The following is a 23244-nucleotide window of genomic DNA, read 5'->3' on the forward strand; positions in this document are numbered from 1 at the left end:
GGTCCGTTTTGTAGTGTCTTCTGGAACTTGCACTGGTTCGTTCTTCACGGTCCGATTCATCCTTCTCTTCTTCTATATACCTGAGTACAATCAAGGTAGAACACTTAGGTAGTATATAATTCCCATTAATGTTAAAATGAATCTTCAAAAGTAGCGCGTGGACCTCTTGTTGTAGCTTCTTTGCACGACTACGTGTAACCGGTCCATCGATGACTTGGGCTGGTGTCAGTGTAGGTAAAACTTGAGTGGCTGTAGCTTGACTTGGAGCTTATGACATCTTGCTTGCTGGCATGGTCATATCATCCTCCCCCCTTCAAAAGGAGTCGTCCTCAACTCGTCCAATCCAAGGAAAGGAGATAAATCGGCGACATTGAAGCTTGTACTCACACCATATGTACTTGGGAGATCAATTTCATATGCATTGTCATTGATCTTGCGAAGCACTTCGAAGGGACCATCAGCTCTGGGCTGCAACTTGCTCTTGCGTTGTTCAGGGAATCTATCCTTGCGTAGATGTACCCAAACGAGATCTCCAGCCTCAAATAACATTTTTTTCGACCCTTGTTTGCACGCTTCTCATATATCTTGGTCATCTTCTCAATGTTGATTTGAGCTCAGTCATGAAGGCTCTTGACAAATTCAGCTCGCTTGCTTGCATCGAAGTTCAATCGTTCCTGCACAGGTAAAGGCAAAAGATCTATGGGAGCAGTGGGTTTGAACCCATATACAATTTCAAATGGGCAAAATTTAGTAGTCGAATGCACTGCCCTATTGTATGCAAACTCAACGTGTGGCAAACTTTCTTCCGAAAGTTTTAAATTCTTTTTGAGAACAGCTCGCAGTAACATTGATAGTGTTCGATTCATAACTTCAGTTTGTCCATCCGTTTGCGGATGACATGTTGTGGAAAACAACAACCGTGTCCCAAGTTTTCCCCATAAAGTTTTCCAGAAATAGCTCAAAAATTTTGTATCTCGATTAGAAACAATAGTATGTGGTACTCCATGCAAGCGCACAACTTCTTTGAAAAATAAATCAGCAATATGCAAAGCATCGTCACTTTTGTGGCATGAAATAAAATGCGCCATTTTACTAAATCGATCAACCACAACAAAAATCGAATCCTTTCCCCGCTTAGTGCGTGGTAATCCAAGAACAAAATCCATAGATATGTCTTCCCATGGAGCACTAGCAATAGGAAGAGGAGTGTAAAGTCCATGAGGGTTCAAACGAGTCTTAGCTTTGTGGCATGACTCGCAGCGAAGAACATGTCTCTCCACGTCTCTTCTCATCTTTGGCCAAAAGAAGTGGTCGGCAAACACTTGCTCTGTCTTCTTGGCTCCAAAATAGCCCATAACCCACCTGCATGAGCTTCCTGCACAAGTAAAATTCGAACAGAGCAATCTGGAATGCATAGTTTGTTAGCTCAAAATAAGAATTCATCATGCACATGATATTTTTCCCATCCTTTGCCATCACAACACTTTGTATATGGTTCAGCAAAGTATGAATTAGTAGTGTATATTTCCTTTATACTTTCTAATCCCAGAATTTTAGCATCAAGTTGTGTAAGCAAAGCATGACGTCGGGACAAAGCATCAGCTACCACATTTTCCTTTCCTTTCTTGTATTTAACCACCTAAGGAAAAGATTCAATGAATTCACACCATTTTGCATGTCTTCGGTTCAGTTTTAGTTGACCTTTAAGATGTTTCAAAGATTCATGGTCCGAGTGTATTACAAATTCTTTAGGAAAAAGATAGTGTTGCCAAGTTTCCAAACTCCGAACAAGAGCATATAGTTCTTTATCATAAACTGAATAATTAAGAGTTGGACCACTTAGCTTTTCACTGAAGTATGCAATTGGCCTTCGTTCTTGCATGAGCACACCTCCAATACCAATTCCGCTTGCATCACATTCAATCTCAAAAGTCTTACCGAAATCGGGAAGTGCAAGGACTGGAGCTGTTGTTAGCTTCTTCTTTAACTCATCAAATGCCCTTTGATGTGCTTATTCCCATTTGAAAGGCACTTCTTTCTTAGTAAGCTCGTTCATAGGGGCAGCAATGGTGCTGAAATCTCTCACAAACCGCCGGTAGAAACCAGCAAGCCCAAAGAAGCTCCTCACTTGACTCGCGTTCTGTGGAGGCATCCATTCTTGTACAGCCTTGATCTTCTCTTCATCGACCTCCACACCTTGCCCTGAGACAAGAAATCCAAGAAAAACTACCTTGTCGGTGCAAAAGGTGCACTTCTCAAGGTTAGCATACAATTGTTGCTCACGTAGGACAGCAAGCATGCATTGGATATGTTTTACATGATCGTCAAGGGACTTGCTGTAAATTAAGATGTCATCAAAATAAACAACAACAAACTTTCCAATAAAAGCTCGAAGCGCATGGTTCATCAATCTCATAAACGTGCTAGGTGCATTTGAAAAACCGAAGGGCATCACCAACCATTCATACAGCCCAAATTTTGTTTTAAAGGCTGTTTTCCATTCATCTCCTTCTTTCATATGAAATTTGTGATAACCACTCCTTAAATCAATTTTAGTGAAAATTATGGCACCACTAAGTTCATCAAGCATATCATCTAATCTTGGGATGGGATGTCTATACCTCACAGTGATGTTGTTAATTGCACGGCAGTCCACACACATTTGCCAAGATCCATCTTTCTTAGGAACTAAAAGGACTGGGACAGCACAAGGTGAAAGACTTTCTTGCACATACCCGTTCTTGATCAAGTCCTCCACTTGTCGCTGGATTTCCTTGGTGTCCTCAGGATTGGTGCGGTAGGCAGCGCGATTTGGGAGGGAAGCACCAGGAACCAAATCAATTTGATGCTCGATCCCTCTCTTGAGTGGCAGCCCTGGTGGCACCTCGTCTGGAAACACATCCTCGAAATCCTGTAAGACATCAAAAACAACACTTGGCAGGGTAGAGAGTATGTCGCACCCAGTTTTAAAGAACAAAACCAAGCAAGCCATATGTGTGCCCAGGAAGTCCACACATATAACAACAGAAAGGAATAGTATCAGAAACAATGTTATATAGCGGAAACATACATATAATAGACACTTACATCAGAGTATCGCGGAATGATAACTAATCTTTAGGCTCAATCTTCACAGGGACGGTTGACTGGGGGTATCATATGCCTAGCACTTGTATCCAGAGAACACCCTTCATGGCTCCATCCTTCTAATCAACTCTTTCTAGTGGATTGGAGTGGTGGGAAATTGCAAGAGTGAGCACATGTTGTACTCGACAAGTATAACCAGGGGTTCATGAGGCTCAATAAGCTGACACTGGTTTGACTGCATTTAGCTTTTAATGTATTTAACTTACATTAATTTTATTTACAATATTGGGTGTGTATGTATTAATCAATTTAATATTTATTTATTTATACAAAACATGTGACATGAAAAACACCAGAACTAACATGTAGATTACATCGTTATGAATCTAACGCGACTTGAATGGGTCAAAACGGGGTTAAAATAAGCATTTTATGGCTAAAACAAACTAGTGTATTTTCTTTGTATTTCTAGAATTATTTTTATAAAGAAAAACGGTCACAAAGCTCATGTGATATCATCATGAGATCATAATGACAACAGCACAACCTTTGATTAATTAAATAATAGATAGACAAGGCGATCTGTAGGCTAACCTTAATTTAACGTGCATAATAGGCGATGGTGAATCTGCTGCTCAATCAGTCGATCGTGAGCTGCACTTGAAGTATCTCGGTATGCAGATAGACATGCATGGTGGAAACGAGGTAGCAAATTGCCGTCATGCAGGCTGCGGCTGGTAAAATCAAGCACTGAATTGCTCAGGCTAACTAGATAGAGCAGAGAAAGAAATTGTAACCATATGAATGTTCCGTGCTCACCAATGCCAAACAAGGATCGACGGTCAGGGTTCTGGGGATGGTGAATCATAGACAGGATCTTGATGTTAGGACCGACAGTGGTTAGACTTGCAGATGGTGGCTGGTGATGCTTTGATTTTCTCATCGATCTCATGGTGAAGCATGCCAACTGCTGAGAAGCAATAGAGCCTGTACGTGGTGAAGATCATAGCGGCAGGAGCGTTTGTGGAGCACCGAGATCCAGCTACAGGTAGACGATGATAAGGCACGGAACAGTTCGGAGGCAGATCGACAAAGCTTCTTCTTGGATAGTTTGGGTCGTGCGAGCGGCCGGTGATGCAAGACGAGGCGGCGGCGGCAATAACGTCCTAGAGCTGCGTGGTATTACTCTCTACAATGGCCAGGTGAAAGGACGCAGGAGACATACGACACGTCACCTGAAAAGATTTTAACCGTTTGATCTCCATCGTGTGGCTCAGAAAACTCCCCCTACTGTGTTACTGTTTGCTGTCTAAAAATATCTCCTTCCCGAACCGTCGCTCCATCCATCTCTACACCTAAAAATTGGAAAGGACCCATCTACCACACCCATGGTGAAGCCACAACTCACATCCCTTTTAGTCATGATAGACTATCCCATAAACCTAGGCCCCACTCAACCATGCATGCAAAATTGTTTTAGCGAATTTAAAAAAGTCATAACTTTTAAACTAAAAATATAAATTAAATTCCGATTGCACCATTAAATTTCTCATAACAAATCCTTCGAAACAAGATCACACATGGATATATTTAGATAAATTTTTATTACTTAATATTTATCTCTACAACTAAAAATTATGGAGAGGATCCATCCACAACTTTTATCCCTTTGGTGGTTTTTTTACTGCGCGATGACACGCTATCCCATCAACCTAGGCCTCACTCACTTAAAATTGTTTTAGCGAATTAAAAAAATCATAACTCCAAAACCGAATATATAAATTAAATTCTGATTGCATCACGCATGCAAAATTGTTTTAGCGAATTTAAAAAAGTCATAACTTTTAAACCGAAGATATAAATTAAATTTCGATTGTTTCATCCCTTTGGTGGTTTTTTTACTGCGCGATGACACGCTATCCCATCAACCTAGGCCTCACTCACTTAAAATTGTTTTAGCGAATTAAAAAAATCATAACTCCAAAACCGAAGATATAAATTAAATTCTGATTGCATCACGCATGCAAAATTGTTTTAGCGAATTTAAAAAAGTCATAACTTTTAAACCGAAGATATAAATTAAATTTTGATTGCACCATTAAATTTCTCATAACAAATCCTTCAAAACAAGATCGCACATGGATATATTTAGATAAAATTTTATTAATGAATATTTATCTCTACAACTAAAATTATGGAGAGGACCTATCCACAACTTTCATCCCTTTGGTGGTTTTTTTACTGCGCGATGACACACTATCCCATCAACCTAGGCCTCACTCACCTAAAATTGTTTTAGCGAATTAAAAAAATCATACCTCCTAAACTAGAGATATAAATTAAATTCTGATTGCATCATTAAATTTTTTATAACAAATTCTTCAAAACAAGATCACACATGAATATTTATCTTATAGAGATAAAATATTTTCTTTTATTAAGTAGAAACAATATTCTAGGTTCAATGGACAATGTTCTGTCTTTGTAAAAAAACTGTTATCGATTTAGAAGAATAGTATTTTGGTTTTAGGTTTATGAAACTGATATTACAATATACATAAAAATACATAAATACATGACATAGATAAAAATAATAAAAAAATCTAGAGTAAAAAGCATAAAAAAAATAAATACACAAAATGGAGAAAAATTTCAAATAATGTCAAAGGGTTACTTTTTAAATATCGTAAATATATTTATAGAACATTAACATCACTAAATACATCATAGAACATCATTAAATATATTATAGAACATCACATCTATTATAGATTACATGTATACTAAGTGAACACCGTAAGAAACATCATAGAACATCACATATATATATATATATATATATATATATATATATATATATATATTACGTAAACATGACATAACACAATATAGAACACTAAATATATACTACATAAATATCACATATATATAGAAAATAAAAATAAAAAAAATAAAATTACTAAGAAAAAAAATATAAAAACAAACATAATTAACAAATGATAAAAAATGCATAGAACAAATAAAATTCATGAATAATTTAAATAAGGATAAAATTAAGATCAAAAGAAAGTAAAATATAAAATAAGAATGAAGAAACATAGAAAATCTGAAAAGAAAAAAGAAAAACAAATAGAAGCAAGGAAGATCAATAAAAATAAAACCAAAAGAAAAAGGAAATAAAAGGTAAAATTAAAACAAGAAAAGAATAAGGAAAGGACAAAAAATAAAATAAAATCGAAAAACAAAAACTGAAATGAAATGAAAAAGGAAGAATATAGACAGAAAAAAATATTGTCCACGTACTTACTTTATTGGTTTTGTCCTTAATCATAGTCAAGTGGACTCCCATACCCAATGTGACTATGACATAAGTCGATTCCATAAAACATGAATGCAATCTACTGCTTTGTCTTATGTATAGTATGTCATTTCCTATTTTGCTTCTATCATAGCAGTTGAAGGAGATGCTTCCTCACAGCATTTCTTAAAACCATTCCTTGTTATGGACCTGTGCTACACTTTTTCTCCCTAGAATTCTGCAAAAGTTGGAATTGCTCTCTTCTTATTATATGCTTCCTTTAAAACAAAATTATAGGTAAAATAACCGCACTGTAATTAACATATATCACTATAGAGACTTCATTTAGCCACTGAAATATGTCTTGCATAACCTGATACTTCTCTGCTCATGATTGGAACTATATATATCACTAATAAAGTATTATACAAACAGGATGACAAGTGCAATCATTAGCACCCGGTCTCCTCGGCAACAAGCCTGGTGCACACCATCAAGCATACTTTTTCATTTTCTATACTGATATTGTGGTTGTGTTTTTTTAGATATAGCAGTTTTTTTATGCTATATTGTACTGCTCTTCATGTAAAAAAACTGCTGCAAAACTGCATATAATATATTACTGCTCTTTATTTCCAATGTATAATAACATATGTAACATATATACCTATACACATATTTGTATACTATTCTTAATTATTTTCAATCTACAAATTAAACGTATTATGTTTTTTTATATAATGCAACACCTATGCTATGCTAACCCATGCGCGCGAGGGCGCGCACCATCTACTAGTTTGATCATCATACCGATCAAGGGTTGCAAGGGTCTGGAAAAGGATGTGATTTGGGCCTTGCTATTTGTAGACAAGCATGTTATGATATTGTTCTGGAGTCCTTATCGTTCGCGGCATATATAGATTAGATAGACCAATAATCCCAAGGAAAGGAAAACAAATATTATTTTACTAGGAAAAAAAAACTAACGACCAGCTACAAATAAAGGAGAGTTTGCTTGCTCCCGTGGATTATCACGTCAAAGCACACAGGTACAAGGAACAAAAGGAAATAGCTAGAAAGAAACATAGATTAGGTATCAACAAGAGAGAGAGAAATTGATGATCGGAGCAAAGATAATGCTAGAAGAAAAACCAACGTTCAGATTCATGTGGAAATAAATTCCAGGAAAATACTGAAATAATTCCTAAGAAATTTTAATAGATCGGTTGATGGAAGATGAACTCAAAAGAATGATTTGGAGCAAAATTTGGGGATCCTATTAAACTCCAAATAAAAAGATTAAGATCGAGAAGGTCAGAACTTAATTTAAAAAACGAGAGAGATACACTGGAACCAGACCAACGACCTACTCAATGCATTTACTCACTCACCATACAAAGTCATGCAACAAGAAAGCACCACATCATATCAACAAAAGCCCATCATGTTAATTCGGAACAATTTTGAAATTCACATTTCTTTTCTATTAATAATTTGCACTAACTCAACTAAACTTGGCAAATCTTATACAAATATTAAATTCATTTTATTTTATTTATTGTTTTCTATGCACAACCCAAAATTAAAAAATTTGGGGTGTGACAAGAGGGTATGGTGTTAGAAGCAAAAAGAGTGTCCTTGTACAAGAGTACAAAGAACTTTGCATTAGGTTCACTCAACTCCTTTAGATCCCCTTTCCTAGCCATCATAACTAACCCCTGTTTTCCCAGTTTTTGGGTTCTTTGTAGCTGTGGGGTTTTATTTGGCTGTGGAAACTCTTCCACACTATTTTTGTGGGTCACTCTTAAGTGGTTCTCGCTCTCTCTCTCTGTTTCTTCTTGAGATCATCTTTTAAGATTTCCTCCGGTGTCAAAGGAAGCAAAGAAATTCACTCTCCTTTGTACACAAAAGACAGCTTGTTGGTTCTTCCAAAAATCTGAACATCACGATCATATAATCATGGTCTACCTAGCAGCAGCTGGCACGCTTGCATAGGCACCACGTCACACTCTACATGATCATTATACCTCCCAATAGAGAAAGAAACTGTCACAACATGGCTCACACGCAGCGTGCCACAATCATTCAGCCACTGCATCATGTATGGATTAGGATGACGCCTTTGTTTTAGCTCCATTCTATCAACCAATTCTTGGCTAGCAATATTGTTGCAGCTGCTATTGTCAACAATAATTCTACACAACTTCTCTTTGATCATGCCTCGAGTGTGGAAAAGATTGTGTCGCTGCCCATTCTCTTCCTTTGCAGCAGTAACACTAAGCACACGAAGAGAAATAAAGCAGTTGTTATCACCTTCATCGGGTTGGATCTCATTATCATTGTTTTCATGATCCTCATCATATCTTGGACCTTCTTCCTCTTGATCACTTTCAGATTCCCATTCACCATTCTCATTCACAATCATGGTCCTCCTACTGGGACATTGTGCAGCAATATGTCCACGACCATGGCACTTGTGGCACACAATTTCTCTACTATGTGCAGAGGAAGTAGTAGCTGAGAAAGCAATAGTTGGGGATGCTGCGCTTGCAGCAGGACGCTGCTGATTTCTAGGAGATGATGTTGTAGAAACCACCATCTTTGAAGGATCATTAGATGAGGAGGGCCTAGCTGCAGCACCTTGGGACCGTCCCCCACCGAAAGAAGTACTGGACTGCTGCTTGCGCCATGGGGCTGTAATAGAATGACTTGCATAAGATTTTCCACATGTCTCTTGCTGAATTTTTGTTTCAGTACGCATAGCTTGATCAACAAGGTCTTGCAACGTATGATATGGAAACATCTCAACAAAACCAGCAATGTCCTCATTGAGACCACCCAAAAATCTTGCCATTTTTGACTCTGGATCCTCTCTAATTCTAGTCCGCACTAACAGCAGTTCCATCTCCTTATAATACTCATCAACCGATCTTTTTCCTTGCTTCAACATTTATAACCTATTGCGAAGGTCACGCTGATAGCTTGACGGTACAAATCGCCTTCTCATCACTTGCTTCATCTCTTCCCATGTGTTGATATGTTCACGGCCCAACACAAGTTGATTCTCTTGTATCTGATTCCACCAAGTCAGAGCATAACTAGAGAACTCCACTAAAGCAAGATTGACACACCTCTGATCAGAGAGATTATGCACTCTAATAATTTGATCACACTGCTCAGCCCACTCAAGATATGCATCTGCATCCTCTCTTCCAGTGAATTTTGGGATACTCAACTTGACACGAGCAATGCTGTCCGGATCTTCCCTATTACGACGACCATGATGATGCTCTCTATCTCCATGATAAGCATGCCGCCGGTGATCATTGCGCCGCCTATGCACCCCATCATTTGCAAAGGGATTCTCATCAGACCCCTCTTTGTGATCAAAGTTATAAAATTATTCATCATCAAAATGAACACGATGGCCATGACCACGTCCATGAGCTCGTCCTCCATCTTGGCCATGATGACCAGCCCGCCTGCCACCACCACGACCATCTCTAACACGGTCATGTCCTCCATTAGAATTTTCAGCACCAGATTCATCAGATTGATGCCGAGGAGCCCTCCGCCCATCTGCAGGTATGTGTGCATCAAGCATCCTCTCCATGGCCTGCAAGAGTGAGTCTGCCATTTGGCGCAACTCAGCCCGTGCAACAGGGGGTTCTCCTTCTCCACGACGATTACCATGAATACTTGAGTTGGATCCTGTCATGTTAGCACTAAAGCAAAATATAGTGGAATGGGTAAATTTGTGGAATCACACAACCTCACCACTTACTTACCAATGCTCATTCCTGTTCTCAAGGACAGTGAATTGTGCTAGTGTAGCGGCTCAACAGAAGTGATTCCGAGGTCGCAAGGATTACGAGTCGAATGTCCTGGTTTCAGTTTTAGGTGGAGCTATAGGTGGCTAAACATGGGAGGCTACGGTACTGAAAATCAAGTGGTTTGATGTGCTCATAAGATGTAATGTTGCTGGTATATAAATCACCAAGAATCTGAATATGTAAACTGAATTTTTCAGTGAGCAAACCACAATACAACCCCTTTCCTCTTCTTCTACTTTTTCTGTTCTTTCTCTTTTCTTTTCTCTGAATTTTTTTCATTGACTTTTTTTGAACTCTTTTTTTTATACTAACAGGGGTGCGGATAACAAATGAAACACAACACAATATATGTAAAGAGGGTGACTAGCAACTTGATGAACACAAAACACAAGATAACATACCGTCAAAGGGCTCTAGGATTTTTTTGTGGCTTTTTCAGTGGACTATAGGTGATGAACAAAACATTAACAAATGATAGATAAACTAAAGGTAGATATGTGGATGATTGTGAGACCTACCGTGACAACGAAAGCTTTGATACCAGTTGATAGGGCACCGATATGATTCGGTATGAGGGTGGCCCGATCTTCACGACAGCAGATCAAAAGAACAAGGATAACTTGCTGCGAACAGCGAGTAACTAGCTTTATACCTGACAAAGGTTGGTTGCGACTAAGCGACGGGGAGAGAGGCACGAAACCACGAAGACTTCGACTCGATCTCCGAACGACCGCAGAACCACAATCCGGAACTAATCCACACAATACGGCGCAGCCAAACAGAAGCCGTAGAGCACGAAGTAGGGGAACCTAGAGGATTCACTTCACAAGTCCAAGAAGAACAAGGAAGAACAAAGGTTGAATAAGGCACTCAGCAGCGTAGCTGCAATATCATGTAGTTTATCAAATGATCAAAGGTTGCTGATAGTTTAGAGGTAGGGGATATTTATACTAGGAACAACCCTCCTAGATAGGTATGAAAACGAAATAGAGTTTCCGAGGGAAGGAAATGTGAAAGGACCCCTCGGAATGGAAGGAAATGTGAAAGGTCCCCTCGGAATGGATTCCTGAACTGGTTTTGCGTGAGTGTTGGCCTCCAGAGCAGTTTCCAATAAACTAACCATAACTTTTTATTAGGAAGTTCAAATGATGAACTGTTTCTTGGATGTGAAACTAGACTCCAAGAGCTTTCCAGCAATGTATGCCATGCACCACGAAACAATGTAGATTGGTACAGTTTTGCATGGCAATTTGTACCAACATTCTGTCACGACAGACTGTTGACCTTCTAAGCAGTCTGTACTCATTCTGGTCTGCAGGCAATATGGAGTATCCAAACTGGTCGCCACTAGATTCATTGGAAAATAGATTCGACAAGCTTTCCAACAAGTCCTCATGGGCCTTCATAGCTTTTGTGATTAAAAAGTTATAAAGATTTCTTTGCACTGGTCCGTTCTTGACTTCCACTGGTCCATTTTTGACTCTCTGGTCCGTTTTGTAGTGTCTTCTGGAAGTTGCACTGGTTCGTTCTTCGCGGTCCGATTCATCCTTCTCTTCTTCTATATACCTGAGTACAATCAAGGTAGAACACTTAGGTAGTATATAATTCTCATTAATGTTAAAATGAATCTCACAAAGTAGCGCGTGGACCTCTTGTTGTAGCTTCTTTGCACGACTACGTGTAACCAGTCCATCGATGACTTGGGCTGGTGTCGGTGTAGGTAAAACTTGAGTGGTTGTAGCTTGACTTGGAGCTTGTGACATCTTGCTTGCTGGCATGGTCATATCACAAGGCGTGAGTGGTAGACATTGTGTAGGCGTGGTGCTTAGACATCATCTATCTGCAAATGCACCCTATGTTCCGGGCCATGTGGTAGATCGTGAAGGTGACTATTATAGCTTCGTTTAGTCCTCTGTAGTCCACCCCCTAAATATAGGCCTAGTAGAGCCTGGGTCAGGAGGGGAATGTCTTACTCTGTTTCTGACCCCCCCTCTTACAACTGCTCCTTAGTATGAATACAGGTTAAGTCTAACCATGATTGCTAGATGTAATTGCACTAATTAGGGTAGGTCAATGACCTATGATTAGAATGACCTTAGGAGTCAATCTTTAGTTTCTAGTTCTTTCTAGAGTCACACCTAGGTAGGAACATGCGCTATGGGACCGCCCTATCGAATATCTTGGTATTTATTAATTATTTTTATTTATGGTTTAGTTGATTCCTGTTTGAGTAGATCTAGTGGAACTCTTATCACAAGTATAAGTTACGACTTTTATTCTTTATACCTTCACCTGCCTTCCCAGTGGTAGAATTATAAATAACGATACCTGGAACTTTCCTGGGTGAAATGCTATAACGGGATTATTTTATCTATGTGCTTGTGGATAACCTTTATTCATCTTATAAGAGTGCTATGATCATAAGTACTACCACACTTCTTGCATTGTGTTAGGGATGACAACTTAGCATAAGCAATGTAAGCGGTGTCCCAAACATTTCTGGCGCCGTTGTTAGGATTAGGGTTTTTCTCTACTTCTAGTTATGCTGTTAGAAATGTCAATAAGCATTTCTAGCGCTGTTGCCGGGGAAGGCATGGAGGTTAAGAATAAACATTGAATATTTAAAGCATAACTTTATACATGTGATAATTGAGAAACACTATTGATCTTTTACTCAAATAGCCTTACCTTGTCGTTTGTCTACGAGCTTATATTTTAATGTAGGGTAATGTATGATTGGTTTTGATCACCTGACAAACTACATTGAGGATCCTAAGACACTAATAAGAAAAGCTAAAGCAAAACTTAGGAAGAAGATCCCTCGCACTTTGTTAGAGAAAGACCGACCAAGAAGAAGCTTGACACCTACGTTCGAAGCAATGGCCAAGACTTTCCATGAAGTCTCCACTCCAACCACTGCCAACATCAGGACTGGACCCACAGTCAATGTGGGAGATGAAGGATTCGAGCTCAAGCCAGCTTTGATCAACAAGGTGCAAGGAAATCAGTTTTATGGGAAAGCACATGAAGATGCGAGTGCTCACCTCCAACACTTCCTAGAGATTTGCAGCACTTTCACCCTCAAGGGAGTATCCAAAGATGCCATATTACTCCGCCTGTTCCCATTCTCACTCTTGGGAAGGGCAAAGCAATTGTTCTACGCTAACAAGGATAAGAATACTACATGGGATATTTGCTCCACTACTTTCCTAGCCAAGTTCTTTCCCGTAGGCAAGATGAATGCCTTACGTGCAAAGATCTCAACCTTCCAGCAATAGTATCAAGAATCTGTCCGTAAGGCATGGGAACGCTTCCAAGATTACATATCAGAATGTCCTCATCATGGGATGGAAGATTGGCCACTTATGTAGACATTCTATCATGGGCTCACTACAAGTGCTCGTGAGAACATGGATGCAACTGCTGGAGGATCATTTTTACACTCACTATTCTTCAAGCCACCACTCTTGTTGAGAAGATAGCTTCTAACCAATGATGGAACGAAGAACACTCTCAGCCATGAAAGAGGGGAGGAATGCATCAAGTCAAGGAAGTAGACATGCTATCTGCCAAATTGGACCTACTCATGAAGAAGCTTGATGAACGTGATCAAAAGAAGGAAGTCATGCACATCCACAACTCTAGAATAACTTGTGAAGAGCGTGGAGGCACTGGCCACATAGGAAGCAACTGTCCTAAAGTTCAAGAGGATGCCAACTACATCAACAACAACTCCAACTATCGTCCTCAATAGAACCAAGGATGGAATCAACATAATCGAGGGTGGAATCAACAAGATCCAATTACCAAGGAAACTACTCAAGTAACTACCAAGGTAATAATTTCAACCAACCACCTTTGAGAGAGATGATTTCTAATCAGAATAAAGTTATTGATACTATGTCTAGAAAGATTGCTTCCAATGATAAAATTCTTGAAAATACAATTAATAGAATGGATAGCTTTACTTCTACCATAAAGAATCAACTTAGCTTTAATAAGATGATAGAGTCCCAAATCTCTTAGCTAGCAGCTTCTGTACCAATAGCCAAAAAAGGTAAGATTCTAGGGAATCTAGAAGAATTAGAAACTGCAAATCATGTAGGTATCTTTAATGCAGGAGAGTACTTCGTCGCACCACCAAGACCACTACAGTCCGAGTGGGATGAGGAGTTTATGCCAGAGAAGAAAGGAGATCCAGAAAGACCTATAATCCCTATCCACATCGGAGCTCACTCGTTCAATGAAGCTATCTGCGATCTTGGAGCTAGTGTCAACATTATGCCTAAGGTAATTTACGAGAAAATTCATGGTCCACCTTTGTTGTACACAACCATGTGTTTGCAGCTTGCAGATCAGATGTTGTGCTACCCAATGGGAATCCTTGAGAATATATGGGTAGTAGTTGGACAATCGTCTCTTCGAGTAGATTTCGTGGTGATAGAAACTGGAGGAGATGAAAGAGCACGCATCATCCTAGGGCGACCATTCCTCAGCACAGCCAAAGCCATCATTTATACAATAGTGCCAAGATCTATTTCACCATCGGAAAGACCAAGGACAGATTTAGCCTCAAGAATCGTACGCACACAAACAGAGTTCACCCTCAGAGAGCGTATGACTGAGATTGCAAGATTCAAGAGAAGAGGAACGTTGTTCCAAAAAATAAGATCCGACAAAATAAGGCGCCAACAAAGAAGAAGGTCAACACTTATGAAGGCATACTCCCCACTCCACCAAAGAATATCAAGAAGGAGAAGAGCAAAGCAAAGCTTCCTACTCAATGTTGACACTTCTTAACACAATTACTATAAATAGACTTTTAAACCTATCCCTAGCAACAACATTAAAATTTCTTTACATCACTTAAGCCAGGTTGTCATCCCCAGCATGACGTAGAAGTGCTGGTATTAAATCTATGTGCTTTCCTAGGAGTAAATAATAAATGAAGGATCCACAAGTGCATAGATTGTTGACGGTCGATAACGTCAACTTTTATTAGAACTTTAACCCGAAGGAGAACATGAAAACACACTAGTCTAGGGGTTAAACTAACAATTTCCACGGGTTTTGCATATTCTGTATTTTCCAGGGCCTATTTCTAGAAAAGCTGAAAAGAGGGATTCAAGTACATATTTACCACAAAACTTATTCGCCACGAAAAAGATCACGAACGGGATGTGGGAAGACTCTGGAAGACACCGGAAGAAACCGGGGGCCAGAGGCCGCTAGGTGGGGCCGGCCGGCCCCACCATGGCACCCTTGTTAGGGTTTCAGCCCCCCTTCTGGAAGCTTCCTCCACCACCTCCGAGGAGTCATCTTGGCCCTTGGTTAAGTCGGTTTAATCCTGCGGCGCACGTCGATCCCACCGGGCTATAAATAAAGGGGTAGACCCCCCTCCCTGGAGGCATCAAGTCATTTGGAGATCCATTCATTAAAAGCCTTCTCTAGTTCATCAGAGCATGTTGGAGAAAGAGGTCGACGTCACAGGACTTTAATTCATATCTCAAGTGACAGGAACAAAGATGTTGCATCACTCACAAATTCCAGAATGTGAGTCATGGTAAGTATGATCAAATAAAGGTGAGAAAGTTTTGCTCATGGACTTCAACAATTATTAGTAGTTATCTTTTATATTCCACTGCATGTTTACATTAATGCATATATTCACACTATTTAGTTTAAATTTCCTTAGCCATAACTTGTTCTATTTCATATATTCATCTCACATGCATTATAAAAAAACTCACCACGATCATGTTGTTTTATCTCTATCTGAATAAATCTCTATAATGCTTTCATGTCACCTTTGTTTGCTATAGTATATGTTTAGGTTTGGAGTAGTTTCATTTATCTCTTAAATAAAGCATGGTGCCTAGTTTAGGAGTGATGATCTTGCACTCAAAGGCTTTTAATTAGACGTGGTTAAAATGCTTTATTTAATCAAATTAGACGTGGTGTCTAGGTTGATTTTTGAGCCAATAGTATGCTGTAGTAGATACTGGAATATTTTGTCGGACTAACCCCTACAAGAAAATTTTGAATTAAATATGGAAAAGTCAAGAGATAAGTTCACACCAGGGATGAATCAAGACAGATGATAACTTTGCAATAGGTATATATTTATTGCAACTCAATATAAAAAGTGAGGCAATATAGGCTTCTATTGCCACACATTTGTTGGGTTGTAATATTTCTAATGACCATTGCAATAGATTACTGTTAAATAATCCAACAGTCTTGTTCATATAGGGGATTATTATTAAATTAAAATTCATATAACGTGATATCATCAATAATTAAAGTATAATATTTGTTTCAAAAAATCATGTTCCCATAAGGGATTATTAAATTAAAAGTCATGTAACGTGATATCATCAATAAATAAAAAACAATATATTTTTTTTAAAAAAATATAAAACTGCATACAAGAGGAATTGAACCCAAGCGCTAAAGTATAATCGAAGTCTCTTCCACCACTATGCCATTCCAGCTATTTGTCAATTTGTGTAGAGAGTTTGTCAATAAAATATATGTACATGTATATGGGCTGTTGCCACTCATCGGCACAAGCAATTGGGCCTATACGTGATTGATCCTATTTGTACGGAACCGATCAGAACAGGAGTTCGAAACCGACACCGACGTATGTTACGTGAGTATCCCATATATACTCGTACGTACATCAATTCCGGTAATCTGCACAAGACTTTCTCGATCTCTCGGCCTCGTAGACGCGTACACGGACGCCGCTGCGCGGACTCAGTAGACGACGGGCGAGGCAACTTCCTGTACAAGGCGATTTTCTTGCTTTCGCCACGTTGGATTAGAACATCGCCACGGTAATCGACCATGTTCTTGTGATCTCTAAATTGATTTCCTTACATTGCTTTTCTTCTTTTCATTAATTAGATTCAATTCACAAGTGCGGCAAATTTATTAGAATTTATTAGATGTTTGCCGTTGCTGTCTGCTTTATTATCCCAGATTCAATAATAATCATGACAAAACAAGATTCTTGACACAAAACTGAAAAACAATACTCAGTCTTTGACGTGACATATTGGCAAAATATACACGTTCATGCACAACTTTATTTCGCTCCACTCCAAACTTATCAATTCTTGAGCTTACCACCTTTCCTGCTGAGCTCATGGGCGATCGATGTCACCATAAAAAATTAATCTACCAGAAAGAGTGAAGTCTAGCAAAAATATGGTTAATTGATATGCACGAGGTGGTTCAGGTGGACCTCAAGCTCAAATTGGAATAGTCCTCCTCAAATATTTTCACCTGTCTAATATTCATATGCATAGGATTTATGCTATGATCAACACCAGAGGAATCAGCTTTGACAGAAGTATATTGACGCAATAAGAACAAGTGAGGAGAGACCATAAACCTTTAGAATCTCTGACCGGTCGAATTCCACCTAACCAAGCCAAACTTGTCATTGATTAACAGATAACCCAACACATAAATTCAGACTACACAAACCTAAACAACCAGAAAACTAAACATTTGTATGCACCTGGTTAAATTCTCAAATAAAATTGGTTGTTGTCTACATTAACTCTGAAAGCTACTAAATTCTCATTTATACAATCCATGTAATTGACTCTTGTGTAGGCAACCAAAAAAATCAGGAGTGTGGATTAGAATTAATCCATCTCAAATCATTTTTATGAACTTGTATGCACATGATGTATCATTAACCAATCTACAAAAACAAGAAGAGTAAGGGAGGAAAGACGTGACCTTGTATATGTTCAGCAGGTGAATTGCTGTTGTGTCCCTCATAGCTTTGATGGATCTTTGGCATACCTGTGTCAAACACCTGGTGCCATGCTCGAGAGGATCTTCAACCACCCGCAGGCAACAATGCAAAACTGTGGCTTAATTAAAACCATTCAATCATTTCTTGCTGATCTTGGAAGGCACCAAAATATACTTTCCCCAGAACCAACAATTATGAAAATATGCTTTTCCCAGAACCAACAATTATCTTGGTAGGCATAAAAATATGCATCCACACGCGCAGGTGAGCAGCTTCATTGTCTGCTCTCTTCCTGTAAATTGATTTGTGTATGTTTCAGGATTGGAATTGAAGCAAAGTCAGCCAGGCAGTGCACCGTACGTGGGGGTGGCATCAATACGTCCGCCCGCATTAGCTTCCTGAATCTTGATCACGTACACCTTGATCATTTGAGTACGTACCGGTAGTAAGTTGTAGCCCATATGGTTCTAACTAGTACTGGCTTATATGTGAATTGTGCTAATTTATAACTCTATTTTGATCCATTCATGGTGCAGAAATTTCTTTGCAAGCATAATATAATGTCCCTGGTTGGTGATAGGGGTTGGATGCGTATGGACAGGTCTAATCCTGTGTGGCAAGAGAAATTTCAGAAATTTTTGGACGCCATATTTGATGGCACAACAACTGCTTTGTGTCCGTGTGCCAGATGTCGATGCATGGTTTACAAAACGCGACGTGAGGTTCACCGACATATTCTTAGTTACCGGTTTGATGAAAGTTTCATCCTTGAAGGGGAACACCCAAGTGATGAAGGTGGGCCATCTAATCTTGAAGGTTCAGTAGGTGATGATGACGGAGATAATGACTTTGATCGTGGGACTCAGCTGGTTGGATCACTAATCAGGGGTACCATACATGGAAACATCATCGATGGTCTAGATGAGGAGCCAAATGAGCGCGCTAAGAAGTTCTATAAATTACTAGAGGAAGCAAGGCAGGAATTGTATCCAGGATGCAAGGAGGCTACGAAGGTTTCTTTTATTATGAGATTGTTTCAGATTAAGTGCATGTACGGTATTAGTAACTTTGCCTTGAGGAGCATACTAAGTCTGTTCTCACTTGTGCTACCAGAAGGCCACTGTATCCCAAACACGTTGGAGAAAGTACAGAGTGCAGTTCGAGAGCTGGGTCTGGACTATGAAAAGATTCACGCTTGTGAGAATGACTGTGTATTATTCTGGAAGGAGCATGAAAAATTGGATAAATGTCCAACATGTGGTGAGTCTAGATGGAAGGATGATGGTGCTGCAAAGGATGATGATACTAGTGACATTGGCGGTACACCAAAGAAGCGTGTTCCACGTAAGATCCTACGGTATTTCCCACTAATTCCTCGGCTGCAGAGATTATATATGAGGGAGAGCACGTCATCAGACATGAGATGGCACAAGGAAGGATTGGTCCGTGATGGCAAAATGTGTCACCCTGTAGACTCCCCTGCATGGAAGCACGTGGATGACAAGTATAAGTGGTTTTCATCAGATCCTCGTAATGTTCGGCTGGCTCTAGCATCAGATGGATTCAATCCATTTGGGATGATAAGTACAACATACACCACTTGGCGTGTGATCATAATTCCTTATAATCTTCCACCTTGGTTGTGTATGAAACAACCTTACTGGATGATGTCGATGTTGCTTCCAGGACCAAAATCTCCTAGAAACAATATTGATGTATACTTTCGTCCCGTTATCGATGAGCTAAAGGAGTTGTGGAATGATGGTGTTGACACATGGGATGCAAAGGAAAAAAGAATTTCAAACTACATGCTATTCTACTTTGGACTATCAATGATTTTCCGGCATATACAATGCTATCTGGTTGGAGCACGAAAGGAAAGTTTGCATGTCCATATTGCAACAAGGATACAAACTTCTTGTGGCTGAAATATGGGTCGAAGCATTGCTACATGGGACATCGCCGCTTTTTGCCATTGAAACATAGGTAAGCTTTCAATTTATCATATTTTTTTAGATGAACAGTACGTACCTAAGCAAGCATAATTTGAATTTAAATGCTTTAGTTGTTGTATTTTCAATCTCTATTTAATTAATGAGTTGACCATCCCAAACATAGGTGGCGTAGGAATAAGATCAGCTTTAATAACAAAGTTGAAACGAGGGAGGCTCCTAAACCATTGACTGGTGAACAAGTGAGGGAACAGTTTCAATATTTTGAGCAAGTGAGTTTTGGGAAAACCATAAGAAAGAGGAAGCAACGTGAAGAAGAAACTAGATGGCACAATTGGAGAAAGCAAAGTATTTTCTTTGAATTGGCTTATTGGGACTCATTGCTTATAAGGCATAATTTGGATGTGATGCACATTGAGAAGAACATCTGTGAGAGTATTTTGGGTACTTTGCTTGAAATTGATGGTAAATGTAAGGACAGTGCGAAGGCCCGACTTGACATGCAAGATCTTGGTATGAGGAAGGATCAACATCTTGTGATGGAGAATAATAAATATACTATGCCACCAGCGCTATACAAATTATCTAAGGATGAGAAGGAAATTTTATGTACATTTCTAGAAGGAGTGAAGATGCCGGATGGGTTTGCCTCCAATATAAAGAGATGTGTTGATGTGAAAGCTTGTAAGGTTGCTGGACTCAAGACTCATGACTACCATGTTATTCTACAGAAGCTGTTACCTCTGATTATTCGCAGCATTCTGCCCAAAGATGTTGTCATACCATTGGTTGATCTTAGTAGGTTCTTCAGTGCTATTTGTTCAAAGGAGCTAGTGGATGCAGATCTTGATATGCTTAGCGGTTCCATCAAAGAGACCCTTTGTCGCCTTGAGATGGTATTCCCACCTGCATTTTTTGACATAATGATGCATTTGCCAGTGCATCTAGCCGAAGAGGCTAAACTAGGAGGTCCTGTCAACTATAGATCAATGTATCCAGTTGAGAGATATTTACGTACATTAAAAGGCTATGTGAGGAACAAAGCACATCCCGAAGGTTCAATAGCCGAGGGATATATCTCTGAGGAGTGCTTGACCTTTTGCGCCCGTTTCTTGGAAGACGTGGACACAAAATTGAATCGAGCTGACCGTCATGAAAGCGCTGTTGTCAATGAGCCACCATCTGGGCTAAGCATATTTAGCGACATTGATTACAGCAAGAAAGGATTTAGCTTTGAGACAATTTGTAACGAAGATTTACTGAAAATGAGGCACTACATGATAACCAACTGTGAGGAGGCCAGCACATGGGTTGAGTAAGTTGCAATATATACCACCATTATTTTTTATGATTTTTTAGTCATTTATATTATTTAACTGAAATTATTTTTGTAATGCAGTGAGCATATTGACGAACTGAGGAAATATGGTACAAGAAACCTTGACAAATGACACAAGGAGCAATTTATAAACTGGTTTGAGAACAAGGTAAGTAATCAATTAATTTTATTTTTGAGTCTCAATAACTAGTGACATGATGTCATATGTTATTCACTCACTTTGTGTTACTGCATTTTTTTAGATGAGAAAGGCAAATGACGAAGGCATAAATAATGATTTCTTATATTGCCTTGCTAAAGGACCGGACAGTAGAGCCCGTGTGTTCAATAGATGCTTTATCAATGGTTTTCTATTCCGAACCATTTCTACTGAGAAAAGGTTGACAACACGAAATAGTGGTGTTTGTGTGAAGGGTGATGGCAGTAGCGACAATATGGCATGGTATGGTGTTATTACAAAAATCATCACTCTTGATTTCCCCGGGATGGAAAAAGAAGTTGTGTTGTTTCAGTGTGACTGGTATGATATTCCAGCTGCCAGTACGAGCAAAAGCAGAGGATATAATAAGGATGAATATGGTGTTATCGAGATCGATAGAAGTCGTTTTCGGTACTCTAGTGAACCATACATTCTGGCAACACAAGCTGAATTAGTGTTTTATGCTGACATCCCTAGCAAGCCAGGTTGGTGTTCTGTTGTTGCAATCAAGCCTAGGAATTTGTTTGCCATGCCTGAAGAAACAAGAGATGAGGGTGAAATTGACACAAACTTACTTGACGTGGGAGTTCAAGATATGGATCATGAATTGCATACACGTATGGATTTGACAAATTGGAGGAGATCAGACATGCAAGGCTCTAGTGGTGATGCCTCTATTATTACTCAGGCGCTTGCCCAATCTATCCCCGAACCAGATCATACAACGTTTCTTGATGCGGAAGATGAAGAAGAAGATGAGACCTACGTTGATGATGGATTTGTTGCACCAGCTACAACCGTTGGAGAGGACCAGGCTGATGATTTCTTTGTTTAAGTCACATTTTGTTATGCATGATCTCTGGTCAGAGTCATACACTTTTTATAAATAATTAGGGGAATGATAAGATTAAATGATTGTTTTTTAAGGAATCATTGATGTGAATGTGCATGTTAATGACACTTTTTACTAATGCTCCATTTTCGCTCCTTAATGACACTAGTATATATAGAGGAAACTAGTATATATATATATATATATATATATATATATATATATATATATATATATATATATATATATCCAGATAACAGACAGTAGCAGAATAGGGTAACACAGCACATCTAGATAGCATATTAGTCATAGTTGTTTCTACCAGACAGGAATTAATGAAATAGAGTAGTAGTAATATCAACAAGCAGATTGCACAAGAATAAATATCCCAATAGCAAGGTTAATTCAGTAAGTACATAGAGGTACTGAACCAGCAGCACAAGTCAGCACCTGATCAATGTAGCAACTGTTGCTTCTTCTTTTTTGTTATCAGTTGAATTATCAGATGGATATTTCTGAGTTCCCAAATTTCTCAGTCCATACCAGTAAGCATCACACAAATCATATTAGTAATTTGTAACATGGATTGGACACACAAACATGATATTATAAGATATTCAGTTGGCAATAGCAGAATTTGAGGTACACAAATCATAAAGATTTTTTTTGTAACATGGATCTTTATTAATTCATTCATTGCATTCCCTAAATGTTAACTCCCTCAGGCAGTCCAGACTACTACTACTGCACATGTGTAGCTTTGAGGTGGTTTAATATGTAGCGTGTTTTTCAGGCCTTTGACTGCTGCACTAATTTGATTGGATTTGCGATGTTGCAGTGACAACAACAGAGCAGGCAATTTAGGAAACAATAATGTTATTGCAGCCAATGATCTGAACATCATGCAATTAAAATAAGCCTAATTGA

The 23244-nt window shown here is 39.0% G+C and overlaps 1 pseudogene; it reads right to left on the reverse strand.

The window, feature by feature from the left end:
* LOC110437530 lies at positions 615-9239 on the reverse strand (annotated as a pseudogene).

This window comes from Sorghum bicolor, chromosome 8 (genome assembly GCF_000003195.3).
Source record: "Sorghum bicolor cultivar BTx623 chromosome 8, Sorghum_bicolor_NCBIv3, whole genome shotgun sequence".
NCBI lineage: Eukaryota > Viridiplantae > Streptophyta > Magnoliopsida > Poales > Poaceae > Sorghum > Sorghum bicolor.